At 49.5% G+C, this 19,116-nt stretch overlaps 2 long non-coding RNA genes across 3 annotated transcripts in view; one reads left to right on the top strand and one right to left on the bottom strand.

Moving 5' to 3' along the window:
• Positions 1–6,902, bottom strand: part of LOC134956752 (uncharacterized) — a 196,351-nt gene extending 189,449 nt beyond the window's left edge. The window contains exons 1-2 of the long non-coding RNA XR_010186149.1: positions 6,825–6,902; positions 1,034–1,143 (exon numbers count right to left, since the gene is read on the bottom strand). This is a non-coding gene — a long non-coding RNA (uncharacterized LOC134956752). The remainder of the gene's footprint in view (positions 1–1,033; positions 1,144–6,824) is intronic.
• Positions 6,903–9,253: 2,351 nt separating this feature from the next.
• The window catches only part of LOC134956751 (uncharacterized), a 33,244-nt gene continuing 23,381 nt past the window's right edge, over positions 9,254–19,116 (top strand). For both annotated transcript variants that reach the window (XR_010186147.1, XR_010186148.1), the window contains exons 1-2: positions 9,254–9,520; positions 12,528–12,712. This is a non-coding gene — a long non-coding RNA (uncharacterized LOC134956751). The remainder of the gene's footprint in view (positions 9,521–12,527; positions 12,713–19,116) is intronic.

Below are 19,116 nucleotides of genomic sequence, written 5' to 3'. Positions count from 1 at the left end.
CAATATCAATAGCGTGAACGACAAAATCAATAGCATGAACGAGCGGCAGCGTAGCATTGTATTTTGTATAAGGGGATTTTTTTTTTTTTTATAAAGTGAAGGATGTGATTGGCAAGCCTCTCACAGATCACTGTCTACTGCCACAGCATTGTTTTCAGCACTGTAGGCTTAACGTGGAGCATTCGCCACCAAGCGGTTAAACAGTGTGTTACATGGCGTGGGACATAACCCACGCCATAATGTTATTTACAACTCGCGACTTGGAAGCCTAAATCGTACGCTATGAGCCACAATGTTTTAGGACACATCTGTAGTATTACAGTAATCACTATAGACATTGCCACTAGTGGCCTGCTCAACATGATGCTAATCGAAACACATACTGTATAGCAGGGTACTGCCGATGATTTGAAGACGCACTTTCAGCTTTCAATAAAGGGAGATGCTGACACTTGTAGAGTCGTGTATCACTGCCTGCTAAACTGCTACTACAAGCACTGAAATATTGAGAATTATTATTATATGCTCCAGTTGAACAGCTGTATGTTAAGCATTGAACATAACAAAATAACCCACTGCAGCAACTGATTGTGATGCTACACAGGCTATAGTCCCATATTCACAGCAATTGATTTCATAGAATGGTAATTTAAAAAGGCCTATCCCTGTAGCACGCCAGACACGTTTGCGTCTTAGACACATATCACAAGTATCTGCTTTGTGTTCACATTCTGTATGTGCATCTGAGATGCAAAATGTGCAACAACAACCCATGTTGGTGGTGGATGTGGAGTTGATAGTGTATAATAAGTAGTCATATTATCCATTACAGTGAGACTACAGATTTCAGCAAGCCTGCCCCGGTATCCTGCCACATGGAGAACCGCAAATGCCAGGATGTCTGTACAGTAGTTGGTGGCTGGCAACTATACTACCACTATAAATAAAATACAATATTTAAAATACAGGACTCACATACCAAATGATTTAATCCTTTATTACACACTCACGCTACTATACTGTACAAACTCACCTAGTCCTTACCGGTGCTTGGTAGCCTTCCCTTGTCCAAGAAGAATCCAGTCTTCAGAAAACAATAAACTGCAGCTCTCGATCCATGACACACACGCTGTACTATAGCATCTAAAAATAAGATTTTACTCACCAGTAAATCTATTTCTCGTAGTCCGTAGTGGATGCTGGGAACTCCGTAAGGACCATGGGGAATAGCGGCTCCGCAGGAGACTGGGCACAACTAAAGAAAGCTTTAGGACTACCTGGTGTGCACTGGCTCCTCCCACTATGACCCTCCTCCAGACCTCAGTTAGGATACTGTGCCCGGAAGAGCTGACACAATAAGGAAGGATTTTGAATCCCGGGTAAGACTCATACCAGCCACACCAATCACACCGTATAACTCGTGATGCTATACCCAGTTAACAGTATGAATAACAACTGAGCCTCACCAACAGATGGCTCATAACAATTACCCTTTAGTTAAGCAATAACTATATACAAGTTTTGCAGACAATCCGCACTTGGGATGGGCGCCCAGCATCCACTACGGACTACGAGAAATAGATTTACCGGTGAGTAAAATCTTATTTTCTCTGACGTCCTAGTGGATGCTGGGAACTCCGTAAGGACCATGGGGATTATACCAAAGCTCCCAAACGGGCGGGAGAGTGCGGATGACTCTGCAGCACCGAATGAGCAATCTCAAGGTCCTCCTTAGCCAGGTTATCAAACTTGCAGAATCTTGCAAAAGTGTTTGAACCCGACCAAGTAGCAGCTCGGCAAAGTTGTAAAGCCGAGACCCCTCGGGCAGCCGCCCAAGAAGAGCCCACTTTCCTCGTGGAATGGGCTTTTACAGATTTAGGATGCGGCAGTCCAGTCGCAGAATGTGCAAGTTGAATCGTGCTACAGATCCAGCGAGCAATAGTCTGCTTAGAAGCAGGAGCACCCAGCTTGTTGGGTGCATACAGGATAAATAGCGAGTCAGTTTTTCTGACTCCAGCCGTCCTGGAACATATATTTTCAGGGCCCTGACTACGTCCAGCAACTTGGAGTCCTCCAAGTCCCGAGTAGCCGCAGGCACCACAATAGGTTGGTTCACATGAAAAGCTGATACCACCTTAGGAAGGAATTGGGAACGCGTCCTCAATTCCGCCCTATCCATATGAAAAATCAGATAAGGGCTTTTGCATGACAAAGCCGCCAATTCTGATACACGCCTGGCTGACGCCAAGGCCAACAGCATGACCACTTTCCACGTGAGGTATTTTAGCTCCACGGTTTTAAGTGGCTCAAACCAATGCGACTTCAGGAAATCCAACACCACGTTGAGATCCTACGGTGCCACTGGAGGCACAAACGGGGGCTGAATATGCAGCACTCCCTTAACAAAAGTCTGAACTTCAGGCAGGGAAGCCAGTTCTTTTTGGAAGAAAATGGACAGAGCCGAAATCTGGACCTTAATAGAACCCAATTTTAGGCCCATAGTCACTCCTGACTGTAGGAAGTGCAGAAATCGACCCAGTTGAAATTCCTCCGTTGGGGCCTTTCTGGCCTCACACCAAGCAACATATTTTCGCCAAATACGGTGATAATGTTTTGCGGTCACATCTTTCCTCGCCTTAATCAGCGTAGGAATGACTTCCTCCGGAATGCCTTTTTCCTTTAGGATCCGGTGTTCAACCGCCATGCCGTCAAACGCAGCCGCGGTAAGTCTTGGAACAGACAGGGTCCCTGCTACAGCAGGTCCTGTCTGAGCGGCAGACGCCATGGGTCCTCTGAGATCATTTCTTGAAGTTCTGGGTACCAAGATCTTCTTGGCCAATCCGGAACCACGAGTATAGTTCTTACTCCTCTCTTTCTTATTATTCTCAGTACCTTGGGTATGAGAGACAGAGGAGGGAACACATACACCGACTGGTACACCCACGGTGTTACCAGAGCGTCCACAGCGATCGCCTGAGGGTCCCTTGACCTGGCGCAATATCTTTTTAGCTTTTTGTTGAGGCGGGACGCCATCATGTCCACCTGTGGCCTTTCCCACTGGTGTACAATCATTTGGAAGACTTCTGGATGAAGTCCCCACTCTCCCGGGTAGAGGTCGTGCCTGCTGAGGAAGTCTGCTTCCCAGTTGTCCACTCCCGGAATGAACACTGCTGACAGTGCTAACACGTGATTCTCCGCCCAACGGAGAATCCTTGTGGCTTCTGCCATCGCCATCCTGCTTCTTGTGCCGCCCTGTCGGTTTACATGGGCGACCGCCGTGATGTTGTCTGACTGGATCAGCACCGGCTGGTGTTGAAGCAGGGGTCTTGCCTGACTTAGGGCCTTGTAAATGGCCCTTAGTCCCAGAATATTTATGTACAGGGAAGTCTCCTGACTCGACCATTGTCCTTGGAAGTTTCTTCCCTGTGTGACTGCACCCCAGCCTCGAAGGCTGACATCCGTGGTCACCAGGACCCCGTCCTGTATGCCGAATCTGCGGCCCTCTAGAAGATGAGCACTCTGCAGCCACCACAACAGCGACACCCTGGCCCTTGGAGACAGGGTTATCAGCCGATGCATCTGACGATGCTACACGGACCACTTGTCCAACAGATCCCACTGGAAGATCCTTGCATGGAACCTGCCGAATGGAATTTCTTCGTAAGAAGCTACCATCTTTCCCAGGACTCGCGTGCATTGATGCACCGACACCTGTATTTGTTTTAGGAGGTCTCTGACTAGAGATGACAACTCCTTGGCCTCCTCCTCCGGGAGAAACACCTTTTCCTGTTCTGTGTCCAGAACCATACCCAGGAACAGTAGACGCGTCGTAGGAACCAGCTGCGACTTTGGAATATTCAGAATCCAGCCGTGCTGTTGTAGCACTTCCCGAGATAGTGCTACTCCGACCAACAACTGCTCCCTGGACCTCGCCTTTATAAGGAGATCGTCCAAGTACGGGATAATTATAACTCCCTTTATTTCGAAGGAGTATCATCATTTTTGGCCTTGGTAAATACCCTCGGTGCCGGGTATTGGTAATGACAGTCCTGTACCACAATTTTGAGGTACTCCTGGTGAGGAGGGTAAATGGGGACATGCAGGTAAGCATCCTTGATGTCCAGTGATACCCTGTAATCCCCTTCGTCCAGGCTTGCAATAACCGCCCTGAGCGATTCCATTTTGAACTTGAACCTTCGTATATAAGTGTTCAAGGATTTCAATTTTAGAATGGGTCTCACCGAACCGTCTGGTTTCGGTACCACTATTGTGGAATAGTAACCCCGGCCTTGTTGAAGGAGGGGTACCTTGATTTCACCTGCTGGAAGTACAGCTTGTGAATTGCCGCCAGTACTACCTCCCTTTCTCCGAGGGCAGCAGGCAAGGCTGATTTGAGGTAACGGCGAGGGGGAGTCGCCTCGAACTCCAGCTTGTATCCCTGTGATACTACTTGCAGAACCCAGGGATCCACCTGTGAGCGAGCCCACTGGTCGCTGAAGTTCCCGAGACGCGCCGCCACCGCACCTGGCTCCACCTGTGGAGCCCCAGCGTCATGAGGTGGACTCAGAGAAAGCGGGGGAAGATTTTTAATCCCGGGAACTGGCTGTCTGGTGCTGCTTTTTCCCTCTTCCCTTGTCTCTGTGCAGAAAGGAAGCGCCTTTGACCCGCTTGCTTTTCTGAAGCCGAAAGGACTGTACCTGATAATACGGTGCTTTCTTAGGCTGTGAGGGAATCTGAGGTAAAAAAAATTTCTTCCCAGCTGTTGCTGTGGATACGAGGTCCCAGAGACCATCCCCAAACAATTCCTCACCCTTATAAGGCAGAATCTCCATGTGCCTTTTAAAATCAGCATCACCTGTCCACTGCCGGGTCCCTAATACCCTCCTGGCAGAATGGATATTGCATTAATTCTGGATGCCAGCCGGCAAATATCCCTCTGTGCATCCCTCATATATAAGACAACGTCTTTAATATGCTCTATGGTTAGCAAAATAGTATCCCTGTCTAACAGGGTAACAGACCACGCTGCAGCAGCACTACACCTCCATGCTGAGGCAATTGCAGGTCTCAGTATAGTACCTGAGTGTGTATATACAGACTTCAGGATAGCCTCCTGCTTTTTATCAGCAGGCTCCTTCAAGGTGGCCGTATCCTGAGACAGCAGTGCCACCTTTTTTGACAAACGTGTAAGCGCCTTATCCACCCTAGGGGATATCTCCCCACGTGACCTATCCTCTGGCGGGAAAGGGTACGCCATCAGTAACTTTTTAGAAATTACCAGTTTCTTATCGGGGGAACCCACGCTTCTTCACACACTTCATTCACTCATCTGATGGGGGAACAAAACACTGGCTGCTTTTTCTCCCCACATATAAAACCCCTTTTTAGTGGTACTTGGGTTAATGTCAGAAATGTGTAACACATTTTTTATTGCCGAGATCATGTAACGGATGTTCTAGTGGATTGTGTATATGTCTCAACCTCGTCGACACTGGAGTCAGACTCCGTGTCGACATTTGTGTCTGCCATCTGAGGTAGCGGGCGTTTTTGAGCCCCTGATGGCCTTTGAGACGCCTGGGCAGGCACGGGCTGAGAAGCCGGCTGTCCCACAGCTGTTACGTCATCCAGCCTTTTATGTAAGGAGTTGACACTGTCGGTTAATACCTTCCACCTATCCATCCACTCTGGTGTCGGCCCCACAGGGGGCGACATCACATTTATCGGCATCCGCTCCGCCTCCACGTAACCTTCCTCATCAAACATGTCGACACAGCCGTACCGACACACCGCACACACACAGGGAATGCTCTGACTGAGGACAGGACCCCACAAAGTCCTTTGGGGAGACAGAGAGAGAGTATGCCAGCACACACCAGAGCGCTATATAATGCAGGGATTCACAGTGATTTTTCCCTTATAGCTGCTATGATACACAATTTTGCGCCTAAATTTAGTGCCCCCCCTCTCTTTTTAACCCTTTGAGCCTGACAACTGCAGGGGAGAGCCTGGGGAGCTGTCTTCCAGCTGCACCGTGAAGAACATGGCGCCAGTGTGCTGAGGGAGATAGCCCCGCCCCTTTTCCGGCGGACTTCTCCTGCTTTTATTAAATTAATGTGGCAGGGGTATTTTACACATATATAGCCTAGTAGGCTATATTATGTGTGTTTGCCACCTGTAAGGTACTCAAATTGCTGCCCAGGGCGCCCCCCCCCAGCGCCCTGCACCCATAGTGACCGGAGTGTGTGGTGTGCACAGGGAGCAATGGCGCACAGCTGCAGTGCTGTGCGCTACCTTAATGAAGAAAGGAGTCTTCAGCCGCCGATTTTGAAGAAGATCTTCTTGCTTCTGGCTCTGCAAGGGGGACGGCGGCGCGGCTCCGGGACCGGACGATCATGGACGGGCCCAGTGTTCGATCCCTCTGGAGCTAATGGTGTCCAGTAGCCTAAGAAGCCCAAGCTAGCTGCAAGCAGGTAGGTTCGCTTCTCTCCCCTAAGTCCCTCGTAGCAGTGAGTCTGTTGCCAGCAGATCTCACTGAAAATAAAAAACCTAACATATACTTTCTTTTTCTAGGAGCTCAGGAGAGCCCCTAGTGTGCATCCAGCTCAGCCGGGCACAAAATTCTAACAGAGGTCTGGAGGAGGGTCATAGTGGGAGGAGCCAGTGCACACCAGGTAGTCCTAAAGCTTTCTTTAGTTGTGCCCAGTCTCCTGCGGAGCCGCTATTCCCCATGGTCCTTACGGAGTTCCCAGCATCCACTAGGACGTCAGAGAAATAACAGTTCCCACATGGTCATAAACACACAGTATACACACAGTAATTCTCACCAAGAGGGCAGCAGCAGTGCAGCTCCTCGTTCCAGCCTGGAGGGGCGGAGCTTCTATGTGATTGACAGGCTGGACCTCCATGGGTAGGAGGAAAGGGAAAGGGTGGCCACCACACTGCCTGCATGTTCCAGATCAGTGAATGCAGATCCCTGATAGCCAGGAAAGTTCTTCTGACAAGCCTCCAAACCTCCCCTCTCCCCTAACAACATACTGCACTGCACTGGACTCTCTACACTGTGCAATCAGTGACATGGAACATGCAGGCAGTGTGGTGGCCACCCCTTCCCTCTTTTCTAGTCATCTCCTACTACCCCTGCCCGAGATCCCGGCTCTCAGCTGTGAAGTGAGGCGGCGCCTTCTGTCCCCAGCGGTCCCTGGAGCTCAAGCTCCACTTGTTCCACCCTCCCTATGCCCCTGATCTTGCACGGTGTATAAAGTGAGAGAAAATTATGGATGTTATGACCAACTTCACTTTATCTCTCTAGGTTTGGTACAGCTCCCCCTTGCCCATTGTGAGTGATAACCCAGTGTGTATCCAGCTGACTAATACTGAACTGTGGCCCCCATTTATCATGCAGCACTATGTGAATCGGTAAATACCGTTTTCACTCGCCGTGCTATAGTGGCATCGTGCTCTTCTATTTAAGAAGAGCATATGCCACCGCGAGCGAAAGCGGTATTTGCCACGTCAGTGCTGATGTTTACCTTACATCAGTGCTGGCGAATGATGTGTGCCCCCCGGATCAGCCTCCTACCGCGCATGCGCGGTAGTGATTTCTATAGCAACCCGGCTGTTGTGATGCATGCCGGGATTGCTGCGGGAGGGGGGAGCCGGAGCGCAGGATGGACAACACTGCAGCGGAGCCCTGTCGCTATAGCAACCCGGCTGCTGTGATGCATGCCGGGATTGCTACGGGAGGGGGGAGCCGGAGCGCTGACGGACTCCGCTGCAGCGGTGCCCATAACATCTGCTTGGAGCAGACAAGGCCAGTATAGGGAAGCGAGCGCTATTTCATAAATAGCACTCGTTCATAAATAGACTTTTCTGTGCACCAGTATAGGGAAAATGAAAGGCTAATATCGCTGCTAGTTAGCAGCGCTATTAGCCTTGGTAAAAAGAAATTGGTCCCATTTACCACTTAAAACGAGTTTCCAGCATGGAAACTCGATAAATGGGGCCCTGTATCAGTTGCACCTTCCTACTCAGTTCTGTTATTGGCCCTCATTCCGAGTTGATCGCTAGCTGCTTTCGTTCGCAGCACGGCGTTTAGTTGAAAAAACGGCACTTCTGCGCATGCGTATGGGCCACAGTACGCATACGCGAAGTACTTTCACACAAAACTATGTAGTTTTACACAAGGTCGAGCAACGCTTTTCAGTCGCTGTGTTGATCGGTGAGTGATTGACAGGAAGTGGGTGTTTCTGGGTGGTACCTGGCCGTTTTCAGGGAGCGGGCTGAAAAACGCAGGCGTGCCTGATAAAAACGCAGGAGTGGCTGAAGAAACGGGGGAGTGGCTGGCCGAACGCATGGCGTGTTTGTGACATCAAACCAGGAACTAAACTGTCTGCAGTGATCGCAAGTTAGGAGTAAGTTTCGAGCTGCTCAGAAACTGCATGAAAATTTTTACGCGGTTCTGCTAACCTTTCGTTCGCACTTCTGCTAAGCTAAGATACACTCCCAGAGGGCAGAGGCCTAGCATGTGCACTGCTGCTAAAAGCAGCTAGCGAGCGATCAACTCGGAATGAGGGCCATGGTCATACTCAAAATAGACATTGTTCATTGTAATAGTATTGCATTTAGGGGAGATGTCACAATCCTTGGAGAGAGATAAATGAAGCAGTTGTCCAAAGCACCCAATCAGCTTCCAATTGTCATTTCAAAGCGTGTGCCTAAGACCTGATACATCTGTCCATTTGTTTAATACGCTGTTTAAAAGGGTGTAATTGAAATGCTGGTGCGGAATCCTGACTTTTACAATACCGACAGGGGACAGGGTAATTAATTTACCCCTCCCCTATTCCTAACCCACATGGGGTGGCGGCTAGGGCTAAGATAGTGGAGGTGGCAGCTACGGCTAAGTCACAGGGGGTAGCGGCTAGGGCTAAAACTCAAGAGGGGGGGGCTACGGCTAACACTCCCCTCTACTACTTAACCCTAAAACCCCCAGGCCCTACCACTAACCCAGCGCCGTAACTAGGTGTGTGCCAATGGTGCCTTGCCCACAGCGCATATGCACTGTGGGTGCACCATCTGGCAGCACCACCCATTCTCAATAAGAATGAATCTGCCAGGACCCAGGAGTCGCCCACCCGCCCCCGCTCTGCAGATCCGTACTAGTGAAGAAACTGGAAATAAGCGTCGTAACTCCTCCCCCTTACGGAAAAGGTCCCTTAGCCCACTTGATTCTAGCATCTACCCTCCCAGCAGCCCTTGCTGCTGGAAGCTCCTGGCAGGAAGGGCTGCTGGTACTGGAAGCTGTCGTTTATTTCCTGTTTCATCACAGTTAGAGAGAGTGGGTCCGGCCGTGTGATGCTGCCCCCGCGCTGCCGCCCGACACTGCAGAAGAAGGAACACAGAGACAGCCTTCGCTGCTGGGAGCTGAGCTCTCAGGCTGTCAGGGGGCGGAGCCAAGCTCGGGCAGAAGGAAGAGACAGAAGAATGTCCACTCCGGTGCAGTACAGGTGACAGGGAGTGTGTAAGTCTGTCACTCTCTTCCTCATATCCCTCTGTAAAGCTCTCTCCTTCATCTCTACCTCTATGTAACACTCTCCCCTACCTGATCTCTCCCCCACCTTATCTCTCCCCGGTATAACCGTCTCCTACCTTAACTCTCCCCCTGTATAACCCTCCCCTCCCTTGTCTCTCCCCCTGTATGACACTCTCCTACCTTATCTCTCCCCCTGTATGACCCTCTCCTACCTTATCTCTCCCCATGTGACACTCCTACCTTATCTCTCCCCGTGTGACACTCTCCTACCTTATCTCTCCCCCTGTGTGACACTCTCCTACCTTATCTCTCCCCATGTGACACTCTCCTACCTTATCTCTCCCCCTGCGTAACACTCCTACTTTATCTTTCCCCCTGTATAACACTCTCCTACCTTATCTCCCCCCCTGTGTAACACTCCCCCTATCTTATCTCTCCCCCTGTGTAACACTCTCCCCCTACCTTATCTCTCTCCTGTATAACACTCTCCCCTACCTTATCTCTCCCCCTGTATAACACTCTCCCCTACCTTATCTCTCCCCCTGTGTAACACTCTCCCCTACCTTATCTCTTCCCCTGTGTAACACTCCCCCCTATTTTATCTCTCCCCCTATATAACACTCTCCCCTACATTATCTCTCCCCCTGTGTAACACTCTCCCCTACCTTATCTCTTCACCTGTGTAACACTCCCCCCTATCTTATCTCTCTTCTGTATAACACTCTCCCCTACCTTATCTCCCCCCGTGTAACACTCTCCCCTACCTTATCTCTACCCCTGTATAACACTCTCTCCTACCTTATCTCTCCCCCTGTGTAACACTCTCCCCTACCTTATCTCACCCCGTGTAACACTCTCCCCTACCTTATCTCCCCCCACCCACCGTCTAACACTCCCCCTATCTTATCTCTCCCCCTGTGTAACACTCCCCCCTACCTTATCTCGCCCCCTGTGTAACACTCCCCCCTACCTTATATCTCCCCCTGTATAACACTCTCCCCTACCTCATCTCTCACCCTGTGTAACACTCTCCCCTACCTTATCTCCCCCGTGTGTAACACTCTCCCCTACCTCATCTCTCACCCTGTGTAACACTCTCCCCTACCTCATCTCTCACCCTGTGTAACACACTCCTCTACCTCATCTCTCACCCAGTGTAAAGGCCCGTATTCACGGGCAGATGTGGGGAGAGATGTGTGCTGAGTGAACCGCTCAGCACACATCTCTCCCCCCGCTCAGCACAGCGTATAACACTCTCCCCTATTTTATCTCCCCCCTGTATAATACTCTCTCCTATCTTATCTCTCACCCTATATTACACTCTCCCCTACATTCTCTCTCACCCTGTATAACACTCTCCGCTATCTTATCTCTCTCCTGTATAACACACTCCCAATCTTATCTCTCCCGCCATATAATACTCTCCCCCACCTTATCTCTCCCCCTGTATAACACTCTTCCCTATCTTATCTCTCCCTCTGTATAACACCCTCTCCTTCCTCCTCGCTCCCTCTGTATAACACCCTCTCCTTCCTTCTCTCTACCTCTGTATAGCACCCTATCCTTCCGCTTCGCTCTTTCTGTATAACTCTCTTTTTCCTCGTTCCCTCTGTATAACACCCTCTCCTTCCTCCTCGCTCCATCTGTATAACTTTTTCCCCGTTCCCTCTGTATAACACCCTCTCCTTCCTCCTCGCTTCCTCCGTATAACACTCTTCCTCGTATATCTCTCTGAATAACAATCTCTCCTTCCTCTTCTCTCCCTCTGTATAACAATCTCTCCTTCCTCCTCGCTTACGCTGTATAACACTCTTCTTTCTCGTATATCTCTCTGTATAACACTTTCTCCTTCCTCTTTTCTCCCTCTGTATAACACTCTCCTTCCTATTCTTGCCCTCTGTATAACACGATCTTCCTCGTCTCTCCCACTGTATAACACCCTCTCCTTCCTCCTTCTGTATAACAGCGCCACCTTTCCCCCGGATCGGACGCTCCGCCTTCCTGCAGTGTCTTCAGGGAGAGACATGATAACATGGGGGTTTGAGGAGAAGGCATTCCAGCTCACAGTGCACCCCTCTGTATAACACCCCCTCCTTCCTCCGTATAACACTCTTCCTCGTTTATCTCTCTGAATAACAATCTCTCCTTCCTCTTCTCTCCCTCTGTATAACAATCTCTCCTTCCTCCTCGCTTCCTCTGTATAACACTCTTCTTTCTCGTATATCTCTCTGTATAACAATCTCTCCTTCCTCCTCGCTTACTCTGTATAACACTCTTCTTTCTCGTATATCTCCCTGTATAACAATCTCTCCTTCCTCCTCGCTTCCTCTGTAAAACACTCTTCTTTCTCGTATATCTCTCTGTATAACAATCTCTCCTTCCTCCTCGCTTCCTCTATAAAACACTCTTCTTTCTCGTATATCTCCCTGTATAACAATCTCTCCTTCCTCCTCGCTTCCTCTGTAAAACACTCTTCTTTCTCGTATATCTCTCTGTATAACAATCTCTCCTTCCTCCTCGCTTCCTCTGTATAACACTCTTCTTTCTCGTATATCTCTCTGTATAACAATCTCTCCTTCCTCCTCGCTTCCTCTGTATAACACTCTTCTTTCTCGTATATCTCTCTGTATAACAATCTCTCCTTCCTCCTCGCTTACTCTGTATAACACTCTTCTTTCTCGTATATCTCCCTGTATAACAATCTCTCCTTCCTCCTCGCTTCCTCTGTATAACACTCTTCTTTCTCGTATATCTCTCTGTATAACAATCTCTCCTTCCTCCTCGCTTCCTCTGTATAACACTCTTCTTTTTCTCTTATATCTCTCTGTATAACACTCTTCTTTCTCATATATCTCTCTGTATAACACTTTCTCCTTCCTCTTCTCTCCCTCTGTATAACACTCTCCTTCCTATTCTTGCCCTCTGTATGTATAACACCCTCTTCCTCGTCTCTCCCACTGTATAACACCCTCTCCTTCCTCCTTCTGTATAACAGCGCCACCTTTCTCCCGGATCGGACGCTCCGCCTCCCTGCAGTGTCTTCAGGGAGAGACATGATAACATGGGGGTTTGAGGAGAAGGCATTCCAGCTCACAGTGTAGGAGCAGCAGCCCAGCGAGTCCGGAGTCAGACCTCTGGTGACCTTTTTACCCCACCTGCCGTCAGTGACAACTTGGGGTGGTGAGTGATGTTTAAAACAAGAATGTTATTTTATATTTCTCTAACTGGCGTAATGTGTGATAGGGGCTCTACCTGGTGCAATGTGTAAAAGGGGGCTCTACCTGGCGCAATGTGTAAAATGGCTCTGCCTGGCATAATGTGTGACAGGGGCTCTACCTAGCGTAATGCGTAAAAGGGGTTCTACCTGGTGTAAAGTGTGACGGGCTCTTCCTGGCGTAATGTGTGTAAGTGGCATTACTGTGCGGCATAATTTGAGTAATGGAGACTACTGTGCAGCGTAATTTGAAATGGTATTATTTTGTGGTCACGCCTCATCCCGTAGAAGCAATGCCCCTATATTTTTGTTGTGCACCTACTGCGCACTGGCCCTGTTTTAAATTAGTGAAGGGGGGGGCGACGGTGCTGTTTCTTGCACACAGCGCTAAAATGTCTAGTTACGGCACTGCACTAACCCTCACCCCAATACTTACCTTTGCGATGCCGGAGATCACCATTCCGGCGCCGGGATTCCAGCGTCGGCCACATAACCGCTGGCATCCAGACCATCGAGATGCTGACCACATCCTCTTTTAAATGTACTCTGCTGTAGCATAGGCTCAGTGCCTTCATACCTTCATATGACTAAAGGAGGAATGACCGTATCATTTTGGGCCTGGTACAGAGCGGATGCGCTTTTTGTGCGTTTATGCATTCTGATCAGCAGGGAATATTTCCCCCCAACGCAGGCATGTCCAGACCGTCGCGGGGGCGGCCTGCAGCGGCTGCATGAAGACATGCCGCCATGCGATGCTTTAGCACCCATGCGCGGGGAGGGGGGGGGGGGGAATAGGGCCTGCCATGAGGGACGGACTAGTCCTGTGCTGGGCGTCCCCCCGCATGACAGAGAAACTTATCGTAGATGTACAAAATCTAGCACATCTATGATCGGGTCTGAATCATCCCCATAGAACGTACACTGACAAGATAGTAGAAAGATGAAAGCAGGCCATTTTCATACACTCTGATTACCTCCTGTGCAGGTGATGCCAGTAATATGCATTGTCCTGACATGTCTCATCTGGATTGTTTTTTTAAATGATCTTAAAACAGATACAATTATAATTTCTCTATCGTCCTAAGTGGATGCTGGGGTTCCTGAAAGGACCATGGGGAACAGCGGCTCCGCAGGAGACAGGGCACAAAAAAGTAAAGCTTTACTAGGTCAGGTGGTGTGCACTGGCTCCTCCCCCCATGACCCTCCCCCAGACTCCAGTTAGATTTTGTGCCCGAACGAGAAGGGTGCAATCTAGGTGGCTCTCCTAAAGAGCTGCTTAGAGAAAGTTTAGTTTAGGTTTTTTTTCTTTACAGTGAGTCCTGCTGGCAACAGGATCACTGCAACGTGGGACTTAGGGGGAAAGTAGTAAACTCACCTGCATGCAGAGTGGATTTGCTGCTTGGCTACTGGACACCATTAGCTCCAGAGGGATCGAACACAGGCCCAGCCGTGGAGTCCGGTCCCGGAGCCGCGCCGCCGACCCCCTTGCAGATGCTGAAGCGTGAAGAGGTCCGGAAACCGGCGGCTGAAGACTCCTCAGTCTTCATAAGGTAGCGCACAGCACTGCAGCTGTGCGCCATTTTCCTCTCAGCACACTTCACTGGGCAGTCACTGAGGGTGCAGAGCGCTGGGGGGGGGCGCTCTGAGAGGCAAATATAAACCTTATACAAGGCTAAAAATACCTCACATATAGCCCATAGGGGCTATATGGAGATATTTAACCCCTGCCTGACTGGAAAAATAGCGGGAGAAGAACCCGCCGAAAAAGGGGCGGGGCCTATCTCCTCAGCACACGGCGCCATTTTCTGTCACAGCTCCGCTGGTCAGAACGGCTCCCAGGTCTCTCCCCTGCACTGCACTACAGAAACAGGGTAAAACAGAGAGGGGGGGCACATTAATGGCTATATATATATATATTAAAGCAGCTATAAGGGAGCACTTAATATAAGGATATCCCTTGTATATATAGCGCTTTGTGGTGTGTGCTGGCAGACTCTCCCTCTGTCTCCCCAAAAGGGCTAGTGGGTCCTGTCTTCATTAGAGCATTCCCTGTGAGTTTGCGGTGTGTGTCGGTACGTGGTGTCGACATGTATGAGGACGATATTGGTGTGGAGGCGGAGCAATTGCCAAATATGCAGATGTCACCCCCCAGGGGGTCGACACCAGAATGGATGCCTTTATTTGTGGAATTACGTGATGGTTTATCTTCCCTTAAACAGTCAGTTGAGGACATGAGGCGGCCGGACAATCAATTAATGCCTGTCCAGGCGCCTCAAACACCGTCAGGGGCTGTAAAACGCCCTTTGCCTCAGTCGGTCGACACAGACCCAGACACGGGCACTGATTCCAGTGACGACGGTAGAAATTCAAACGTATTTTCCAGTAGGGCCACACGTTATATGATTTTGGCAATGAAGGAGACGTTACATTTAGCTGATACTACAGATACCGTAAAACAGGGTATTATGTATGGTGTGAAAAAACTACAAACAGTTTTTCCTGAATCAGAAGAATTAAATGACGTGTGTGATGAAGCGTGGGTTGCTCCTGATAAAAAGTTGATAATTTCAAAAAAGTTATTGGCATTATACCCTTTCCCGCCAGAGGTTAGGGCGCGCTGGGAAACACCCCCTAAGGTGGACAAGGCGCTCACACGCTTATCCAAACAAGTGGCGTTACCCTCTCCTGAGACGGCCGCACTTAAGGATCCATCAGATAGAAAGATGGAAGTTATTCAAAAGAATATATACACACATGCAGGTGTTATACTACGACCAGCTATAGCAACTGCCTGGATGTGCAGTGCTGGAGTAGTTTGGTCAGAATCCCTGATTGAAAATATTGATACCCTAGATAGGGACAATGTTTTACTGTCGTTAGAACAAATAAAGGATGCATTTATCTATATGCGTGATGCACAGAGGGATATTTGCACACTGGCATCTCGGGTGAGTGCTATGTCCATTTCAGCCAGAAGAGCCTTATGGACACGACAGTGGACAGGCGATGCGGATTCAAAACGTCACATGGAGGTTTTGCCGTATAAAGGGGAGGAGTTATTTGGAGTTGGTCTATCAGACTTGGTGGCCACGGCTACTGCCGGGAAATCCACTTTTTTACCTCAAGTCACTCCCCAACAGAGAAAGGCACCGACCTTTCAACCGCAGCCTTTTCGCTCCTACAAAAATAAGAGAGCAAAGGGCTTGTCGTACCTGCCACGAGGCAGAGGAAGAGGGAAGAGACACCAACAGGCAGCTCCTTCCCAGGAACAGAAGCCCTCCCCGGCTCCTGCAAAAACCTCAGCATGACGCTGGGGCCTCTCAAGCGGACTCGGGGACAGTGGGGGGCCGTCTCAAAAATTACAGCGCGCAGTGGGCTCACTCGCAGGTAGACCCCTGGATCCTGCAGATAATATCTCAGGGGTACAGGTTGGAATTAGAGACGGATCCTCCTCATCGTTTCCTGAAGTCTGCCTTACCAACCGTCTCTTCCGAAAGGGAGAGGGTGTTGGAAGCCATTCACAAGCTGTACGCTCAGCAGGTGATAGTCAAAGTACCCCTATTACAACAAGGAAAGGGGTATTATTCCACTCTATTTGTGGTACCGAAGCCGGATGGCTCGGTAAGGCCTATTCTAAATCTGAAGTCCTTGAACCTCTACATAAAAAAGTTCAAGTTCAAGATGGAGTCACTCAGAGCAGTGATAGCGAACCTGGAAGAAGGGGACTTTATGGTATCCTTGGACATCAAGGATGCGTATCTACACGTTCCGATTTACCCCGCACACCAGGGGTACCTCAGGTTCATTGTTCAAAACTGTCACTATCAGTTTCAGACGCTGCCGTTCGGATTGTCCACGGCGCCTCGGGTCTTTACCAAGGTAATGGCCGAGATGATGATTCTTCTTCGAAGAAAAGGCGTATTAGTTATCCCATACTTGGACGATCTCCTAATAAGGGCAAGGTCCAGAGAACAGCTGGAGACAGCTTTAGCACTATCTCAAGAGGTGCTAAGACAACACGGGTGGATTCTGAATATTCCAAAATCCCATTTAATCCCGACAACTCGTCTGCTGTTCCTAGGAATGATTCTGGACACGGTTCAGAAAAAGGTTTTCCTTCCAGAGGAAAAAGCCAAGGAGTTATCCGATCTGGTCAGGAACCTCCTAAAACCAGGAAAAGTGTCAGTACATCAATGCACAAGAGTCCTGGGAAAAATGGTGGCTTCTTACGAAGCAATTCCATTCGGCAGATTCCATGCAAGAATATTCCAAAGGGATCTGTTGGACAAATGGTCAGGGTCGCATCTGCAGATGCACCTGCGAATAACCCTGTCACCAAAGACAAGGGTGTCACTTCTGTGGTGGTTGCAGAAGGCTCACCTATTAGAAGGCCGCAGATTCGGCATTCAGGATTGGATCCTGGTGACCACGGACGCCAGCCTGAGAGGCTGGGGAGCAGTCACACAAGGAAGAAACTTCCAGGGAGTATGGACGAGTCTGGAAAAGTCTCTTCACATAAACATTCTGGAACTAAGAGCAATCTACAATGCTCTAAGCCAGGCGGAACTTCTCCTGCAAGGAAAGCCGGTGTTGATTCAGTCGGACAACATCACGGCGGTCGCCCATGTAAACAGGCAGGGCGGCACAAGAAGCAGGAGTGCAATGGCAGAAGCTGCCAAGATTCTTCGCTGGGCGGAGAATCACGTGATAGCACTGTCAGCAGTGTTCATCCCGGGCGTGGACAACTGGGAAGCAGACTTCCTCAGCAGACACGATCTTCATCCGGGAGAGTGGGGTCTACATCCAGAAGTCTTCAACATGTTAATAGACCGTTGGGAAAGACCAATTGTAGACATGATGGCGTCTCGCCTCAACAAGAAACTGGACAAATATTGCGCCAGGTCAAGAGATCCACAGGCAATAGCTGTGGACGCACTGGTAACTCCTTGGGTGTACCAGTCAGTGTATGTGTTTCCTCCTCTGCCGCTCATACCAAAGGTATTGAAGATCATACGGCAAAGAAGAGTAAGAACAATACTAGTGGTTCCGGATTGGCCGAGAAGGACTTGGTATCCGGAACTTCAAGAGATGCTCACGGACGAACCGTGGCCTCTACCTCTGAGAAGGGACCTGCTACAGCAGGGTCCCTGTCTTTTTCAAGACTTACCGCGGCTGCGTTTGACGGCATGGCGGTTGAACGCCAGATCCTAAAAGGGAAAGGCATTCCAGAAGAAGTCATTCCTACCTTGATTAAGGCACGGAAGGAAGTCACCGTGAAACATTATCACCGCATTTGGCGAAAATATGTAGCGTGGTGCGAGGATCGGAGGGTTCCGACGGAGGAATTCCAACTGGGTCGTTTCCTACATTTCCTGCAATCAGGATTATCTATGGGTCTCAAATTGGGATCCATTAAGGTTCAAATTTCGGCCCTGTCAATATTCTTCCAAAAAGAATTGGCCTCTGTCCCTGAGGTCCAGACTTTTGTCAAGGGAGTACTGCATATACAGCCTCCTGTGGTGCCTCCGGTGGCACCGTGGGATCTAAATGTAGTTTTAGATTTCCTCAAATCCCATTGGTTTGAACCATTGAAAAAGGTGGATTTGAAATATCTCACATTGAAAGTGACTATGTTACTAGCCCTGGCCTCTGCCAGGAGAGTATCTGAATTGGCGGCTTTATCTTATAAAAGTCCTTATCTAATCTTCCATTCGGATAGGGCAGAACTGCGGACTCGTCCGCATTTTCTCCCTAAAGTGGTATCAGCATTTCATCTGAACCAACCTATTGTGGTGCCTGCGGCCACTAGCGACTTGGAGGACTCCAAGTTGTTGGACGTTGTCAGAGCCTTAAAAATATACATTGCAAGGACGGCTGGAGTCAGAAAATCTGACTCGCTGTTTATATTGTATGCACCCAACAAGTTGGGCGCACCTGCTTCTAAGCAGTCGATTGCTCGTTGGATTTGTAACACAATTCAACTTGCACATTCTGTGGCAGGCCTGCCACAGCCTAAAACTGTAAAAGCCCACTCCACAAGGAAGGTGGGCTCATCTTGGGCGGCTGCCCGAGGGGTCTCGGCATTACAACTCTGCCGAGCAGCTACGTGGTCGGGGGAGAACACGTTTGTAAAATTTTACAAATTTGATACCCTGGCAAAGGAGGACCTGGAGTTCTCTCATTCGGTGCTGCAGAGTCATCCGCACTCTCCCGCCCGTTTGGGAGCTTTGGTATAATCCCCATGGTCCTTTCAGGAACCCCAGCATCCACTTAGGACGATAGAGAAAATAAGAATTTACTTACCGATAATTCTATTTCTCGGAGTCCGTAGTGGATGCTGGGCGCCCATCCCAAGTGCGGATTATCTGCA

Source organism: Pseudophryne corroboree, chromosome 9, assembly GCF_028390025.1.
Source record: "Pseudophryne corroboree isolate aPseCor3 chromosome 9, aPseCor3.hap2, whole genome shotgun sequence".
Taxonomy (NCBI): domain Eukaryota; kingdom Metazoa; phylum Chordata; class Amphibia; order Anura; family Myobatrachidae; genus Pseudophryne; species Pseudophryne corroboree.
The sequence above is the reverse complement of the archived record's forward strand: the minus strand, read 5'-3'. Positions and strand labels throughout refer to the sequence as shown.